Source organism: Silurus aristotelis, assembly GCF_946808225.1.
Source record: "Silurus aristotelis genome assembly, chromosome: 4".
Taxonomy (NCBI): Eukaryota; Metazoa; Chordata; class Actinopteri; order Siluriformes; family Siluridae; genus Silurus; species Silurus aristotelis.
The window spans coordinates 30,267,114-30,275,024 of record NC_139577.1 but is presented as its reverse complement, the minus strand read 5'-3'; positions in this window follow the sequence as shown (position 1 = coordinate 30,275,024).

Genomic DNA, 7,911 nt, shown 5'->3' with positions numbered 1-7,911 from the left:
CGTGTTTCTCACCGACAGGCCAGAAACCTGACTGATCTAGAAAAGATCTGTGTGGAGGAGTGGGCCAAAATCCCTCCTGCAGTGTGTGCAAACCTGGTGAAAAACTACAGGAAACGTTTGACCTCTGTAATTGCAAACAAAGGCTACTGTACCAAATATTAACATTGACTTTCTCAGGTGTTCAAATACTTATTTGCAGCTGTATCATACAAATAAATAGTTAAAAAATCATACATTGTGATCTATCTATCTATCTATCTATCTATCTATCTATCTATCTATCTATCTATCTATCTATCTATCTATCTATCTATCTATCTATCTATCTATCTTACTTTCTTCTTCTTCTTCTTCTTCTTCTTCTTCTTCTTCTTCTTCTTTCGGCTGCTCCCACTTCTCCAGGCTCTTCTCAACATGCTCCTTACTTTTATCACAAATCACAATATCATAGTCCAGGGAGACTCCTGTCTGGCCTCGTCCATCAACCTGTCCATCACCACTGCAAACAGGAAAGAGCGTAGAGCCGATCCTTGATGCAGTCCCACCTCCACCTTAAACCAGTCTGTTGTTCCTACTGCACACTTCACTGCTGTCACACTGTCCTCATACATGTCCTGCACCACCCTCACATACTTCTCTGACACACCTGACTTCCTCATACAATACCTCAAATCCTCTCTCTCTCCACCCTGTCGTACGCTTTCTCTAAATCCACATACACACAATGCAACTCCTTCTGACCTTCTCTATACTTTTCAATCAACATTCTCAAAGCAAATAATGCATCTGTTGTGCTCTTCCTCAGCATGAAACCATACTGTTGCTCACATCTATATACTGTAGTATATCCACTGTTAACGCAATAACAGTTTGAAAGATTGACAATTTTTCTCAAACTGACAATGTGTTATTCGGACACAGGGGACATGTAAGAAGAGCCTCGTCCTAAGAACAGCTGACAGCCTTTTTCCCAAGACACACAGTTCAGTTTTCCCAGTTCTGAGGATGCTCTGTCCCATTGTGCACACTGCATGGAGGAGGTGTTTGATGAAGCTTTGAGCAACAGGTGACCAGAGCAGCTGCACATATTCCCTTAAGTAGAGAAGGCACTGTTTCCATCCTGGAGATGATTAGTTTCCAATAACAGCACATCACAGAGAGTGTTTTTCCAGTAAATATAACTTCCAGCTGTATACAATAGAGAATGCTTAAAATGTTTTAGGTAAGATTAGATACTTTATATATATATATATATATATATATATATATATATATATATATATATATATATATATATATATATATATATATATATATATATATACACGTTAATAACAAAGCGTATGATGTAATGCAGTTATGAAATAACTTTTGGAAAAAAAAACTATTCAGGAAGCTTTCATTTTATAAATTCCTGTCTCTCTCTTTCTCCAGATATGATGTAGCAAATGCACAAAATAGCATTTTTTAACATGAACATTAATTAAAAACATTTTTTTTTTTTTTACATTTTCCTTAGTTTGGAAATCAAGACAGTTCAAGATGGTGGTTCTTCATATCCTCTAAGCATCTAAAGACTTACAGGTCAGATTTCAAGATCATGTAATTTCACCATCTCATAGGCCCCTACTGCTTCTTCCACACCAAAGAAGAGCACACTCACACACATACACTCTCATTTACACATCCCCAAGTACAGTATATATTCACACACACACACACACACACACACACACACACACACACACACACACACACACACACACACACACACACACACACATGACATTTATGATCCTGCTTGTAACACTAGTAAGATGATGTCAGGTTCTCTAAGGCCATTTGCTGAAGCCTTAATGGCTTATTAACAGACATCATCAGACCTCAAAGACTAATGTGCAAAAAAAATGGAGCTGGAAATGGCATGAAATACGAATCATTAACTGACACATTAAATTCGTTGTGAGTAAATCAGATGCAGTTGATAAACCTGATGTGATTTGGTGCGGTTCAGTTTAGTACAATAAAACATGGCACAAATAAAGCTTATAAAGTGTTACATTACATCATATATTGGCTGCAATACATGGTGCTTTGAGTTCAATTCTCTCATACTGACCACTGGATGTCTAACATGCACCTCATGGTAAAGACTATTTAAGAATGAGTGTTGTTGCTCTTCACAAAGATGGCAGAGGCTGTAAGAAGTCAGTAACACCCTCAATCTGAGTTACAGTACAGTGGCCAGGGTGATACAGAGGTTTTCCAAGATGGGAAAGTGTCCATCAAAGAAGTTGAGTCCTCGTGCTGTGTGTCAGGTGCAAAATCTGCTTCAGAAATCAGATGCATAAGTGCTGCAACATTGCTTTAAAAACTGTTATTATCATGATAATTGTGACAGCCCTAATATATACAGTAATCATGTTTTTCACAGTGGTTACGTTCCAAAACTGCCCTCGATAAACGAAAAAACACAATAAACGGACTTCACACCAAAAATGCTTTTTTTATGTTTACAGTACTGTACTGTATTAACATTTTACTTCATTTTAGAGTTAATAATATTTTTTTTTATTAATAAATGTCATTATCCCAACATAAAAATCCATTAAAACAATTCCCTATAAGTGTTTTGGTCTATCGTGCTATCCGCAAGAGACAATCAGAAAATCAGCCAAACAAATTAGTTAAGTGGCAAATGCAATTCCACGATAAACCGGGGCGCGAGATTCAAACCGCGGTAAATCGGGAGATTATTATATTATCAATCGACTTACGATTGAAGATAATTAGTTTTAGAACCACTATACTTTCAAATCATGATTGATCAGAAGGTACTGATAAATTTTCTATCACATCAGTTCTGACAGTATTCTGACTGGACAGATTTATCTTAATTTGCCTAAGTGTAATTACATTTTATTTACATTTGATTACAGGTGGTCCCCGAGTTATGATCTTATGATTTTACGATCTGGCAATTACAAAAGCAATACGACAAAATTGTAAAACCATTTCAAGATTTGCACGGCAGGCAAACTTAGCAGCGTATGCACCATCCTCCAATCATGATCTGGGGCTCGTCCTTGCACCTACTGCTACATACATATATACTGTATACTTTATATACTGTAATGTACATTGATCTGTTTTCCTGAATTATGTAAATTATTAACAAATTACAGTATACTTACTCATACTGATCACTATGCTGGGTAGGTTTGGCCATGTCTCGACTTATTTTCAAGTTATGATATACATCTTTATTGTAAGTTTTTTCCCGCTTATTCTACACACACACACACACACACACACACACACACACACACACACACACACACACACACGCACACACACACACACACACATCTAACATTCTACATTCAGATAAAACTGGTATCCAGTATTTAATATGACATCGGCTCAAAACCATTTCTGGAAATTAGTTTGTGTCTGAAACCATGACATGTTCTGAGCATCTCACAGATGTTTCACTAACACAACAGTGAGGTCATTTCTCATGAGATGAGAGCGTCAGTGTGTGTGTGTGTGTGTGTTTGTGTGTGTGTGTGTGTGTGTGTGTGTGCCTAAGAGCGAGAAAGAGGGGGGCTTTCCATCTGGAAATATTGTAAATGATAGAACACTGACATCACCCCTTTCCTGTAGAGTAATTGAAACACAGCGGAAATAAAGCCAAGTTTCTCGTGTCTGGTGTTTTTTCGTCCAAAGAAATAGAAAGGCGTTAGATCACCTCTTAAAAATAAAACATTACATTACTAGAGGAGAAAACATGAATCACACAGGTGTGGACTGGTTCTCTCACAAAATAGCTTTTTAGTGGAATGTGTTTGATGGAGAAATAAAATCTGACCTTTAAATATGATGGATGGTAATGCAATATAATAGAGCTGCAAATAACGATTATTTTTCTTCTTCTTCTTCTTCTTCTTCTTCTTCTTCTTCTTCTTCTTCTTCTTCTCTTTCTCTCCCCATCCCGAGGCTTCCTGAGGTTTGGCCAGCTCCAGTCACGTCCCACCTCATGACGATTATGGACTTTAAAGAAGTAGATGCCAAACTCACAAACATCCTTAACCATCTAGAGACGTACCAGTGCCAATTGGATCCCACTGCATGTGTGGAGTTTGACATTGGACCTCCTGGAGTGTTTAAAGGCTCTGGCATGGAGAAGCTGATGCTGGATCTGTGATGATCACAAATGTTGAGCTCAGTAGCTCCTACTTTGATACCAAAGACTGTTGAAAGAACATTTACTTATAATCTTATACTCCAGTGCTCATGTTAGTTCTCACTCTCCAGTGTTCTGTATTGTTGAAAGATTTATGATCAAACTCTTGATGTCACCCAAATGAGGATGGGTTCCCCTTTTGAGTCTGGTTCCTCTCAAGGTTTCTTCCTCATAACATCTAAGGGAGTTTTTCCTTGTCACAGTCACCACGGCTGCTCATCAGGGATAAATACACACCATTCACCTTTATAGTAGCTGCTTGTTGAGGAGCACATGGGGGATTTCTGCTTTAAACAAATTCACTTATGCTGGATTGTTTCTTTCTGGAAATAAAAAGAAGAAAAGATAAGGAAAAAGTCTGCAAGGTGAAAATTGTGTAAATCAACATTTGTATTGTTTTTTAATGATAATTGCAGATGGCAATTTGACAACATGCTTTAAAAAATAAAAAATACACAGACATTTTGTTTAGCTGTGACATCATAAGCATCTAGATTGCAATGCATTTAATTTTGTATAATAATTTAATTATAAAATGCAGAAATTAAATATACAAACATCAAAAACAAGCATTTGAACGTAGTAAAGCCGAGGTAAATCACATTTAAAAACAGAAAAGTTATTGTTGTAGTAGATAAACGCTACAAAAAGAGAAGTTACAGTTAATACAATAGCACTTCATTAAACTGTACCATTTTTACATGATGAGGATTCTACAGTTTTTGCTCACGGTGCTGATGTTTCACCTTCATCCATGACATCGGTTTGTTTTTATTTTGTGCTGCTAGTTGACCCTGTACTCTTCGCCATTTTGCGGGCGGCTGTATTACTGTCTTACCGTCACGCTAAGCCATAACTTGTGCAGCCGAACTGATCGATAATTGCATCCGTTGACAACAAATTTCATTATTATCGATTTTATCAATTAGTTGTTGCAGCCCTACAATATAGGTTCATATTTATACCGCATTGTAACATCTAATTTGCTAGGATACAGGGAAATGCTTGGAACAGGAAAATTTGCTGTTTATGAGGTATTTATGTCTGCTTTAATCTAATTAATAATAGGAACACACTTGTTTCCTAGACAATTCATTAAAGGGGGGTTGGATGCTATTTAATGCATTCTGAGTTATTTACACTGTTAAAGATTCATATTTTCATGCTTAACATTGGCAATCAAAAAAATTCATACATTTGGATGTATGATGGAGTATTTCTATGAAAAATACACTCCTTCCAGGTTTGTATGCGTTTCTGGAACGTTTTTCCGAATATGGTCTTTCATGATGTCACAAAAAGCAAAATTCCTTGAATAGGCATTTCTCCTGGAAGAGTGCTCACACCAGACTTGCTCAAGAAAAACGTCTCCAGAGAAGTGTGTATTGGATGTGAGGAAAGGAAAATCTCGTTTAGTACTTATAGTATAATATAGACACTTCCTACTTCCTACTGTAGTCGTTGCTCGTGCTGTTCTTGTTCTTGATGTTCAGTTTCAGGATCCGAATCGAGATAAAATACACCGATCAGGCATAATATATAATAATATTGGCTGGTCTGTGGCTATGCAAACCGTTTATTCTGAGACCTTAACTTCTTCAGCAGTTTGAGCTACAGGAGCTCGTCTGTTGGATCGGACCACACGGACCAGCCTTCGCTCCCCACGTGCATCAAGGAGCCTCGGCCGTCCACGACCCTGTCGCCGGTTCACCACCATTCCTTCCTTGGAGCACTTTTGATAGATACTGACCACTGCAGACCAGGAACATCCCACAAGAGCTGCAGTTTTGAAGACGCTCTGACCCAGTCTTCTAGACGTCACAATTTGGCCCTTGTCAAGTCCTTAAGCTCGTCCATTTTTTCCTGCTTCTAACACGTCAGCTTTGAGGAGCAAATGTTCAAAGCTTTAAATGTTTATTAGCTTTCTGTCTAATATATCTATATAATCCAAATAATCATTTTATTTTTTTTACATTTCTTTATACATAAAAAATTTAATAAAGAATTGTGTCATGACTTTAAACCACAGACTTGTCCACAGAGAAAAATCTAAGCAAAAACGGCATCTTAGTTGAGTAATAAAATAAGGCCAATTCGCTGGCCCTTACATGTATTTAAAAGGGATAAGGTCTGAGAGGCATGATGTCACCGAACGCTCCATCGATCTTCCCTCTGCCTTCGCCGAGACCAAAGTGCTCTAACTATAGCAGCGGGGGTCGAAGGTCATGCAGTTAGCCTGGGAAGCTGCCTTCATTTAACCGGCTGATTTCCGAGAGGGCTTGTGGGTATCAAGTTTACCCATCCTCCCTTCCCTCCATACACTCCCTCGGTTTTCTTGCAGAGAAGCACATCGATCAGCACATATTAACTACAGCACTCTAAAGACATTGAGACAGACCCTCCTCGCTCATGGTCCCCGACTAGACTCTGGCCTCTGATAAAGCTTTCCCATGTGGGATATGTGCTTAGCATGACAGCAGCCCAATTGTTTGGATTTATTTATTTATGTCTTTAAATCTATTCGACGTAAATTCGAGTGTTGATTCAGTTTTGCAGGTTTAACAAAGGTCGATGATCTAACTGAACCTAATCTGCACACAGCGTATGTAGTGATGGTGTGTGTGTTTGTGTGTGTGGGTGTGTGGTTTTCAAACCTGTAGATAAATTGATAACTGCCGTTGCTTGTGTTCTATCCAGTCCGGGGATTTCAGTAATATAATGCAGCTGCAAACAACATTACATCTTCAATGGACTGAGCAGAGAAGAGCCATCTGTTCTGTAACCATAAAAAGTTAAATACGCATAATCAGTGGGCTGCTCTAACGCTTAAACCTATGTAGCGAACAGATACACCGACCTTCAGTTTAACCTCGTTAGCTGTCTACTCGTTCTTGTGAATATTGTGTTTTAAGTGAATACGCTGTACGGCTGCATTCGTTCCTTTTTCTTTCATTCTGAAACCTTCGGCCCATTCTTGCTATTTATAAACAAGGGGTTCTCAAAATTTTTTTGCAGCCAAGGACCTCTTAACTACAAGAGGATCACCTCAGCATTTTATTTCATGAACGTATATTTAATAAATATATAATATATTTATTTTAATATATTATTTTTTATTATTTTATATTTATATATATATATATATATATATATATATATATATATATATATATATATATATATATAAATATAAAATAATAAAAAATAATATATTAAAATAAATATATTATATATATATATATATATATATATATATATATATATATATATATATATATATATATATATAATTATATTAAAAATATATATTTAATATTATCTAAACAGCTATTTTACATGTATGGCATTGGGCAGACCCCCCTCATAAATTAGAGCAATTTACAGTTTACACCTGAGCAATTGAGGGGTAAGGGCCTTGCTCAAGGGCCCAGAAGTTGCAGCTTGGTGGTGCTGGGATGATCATCCATGGGCACACAAAAATATAAAATATGGCTTACTGGATTTTGGAGAAATGCTCCTGAATGAAGTGCATACATTTTTTGTATAAAAAAATGCTCACCATCATTTACTGAATAAATTTGTTCGCATCCATCTTAAACGAGGTTCCTACTTTGGATGGTAAATAGTGCAACTTAGAGTATAGAGGTTCGTTTCAAATGCTCGAC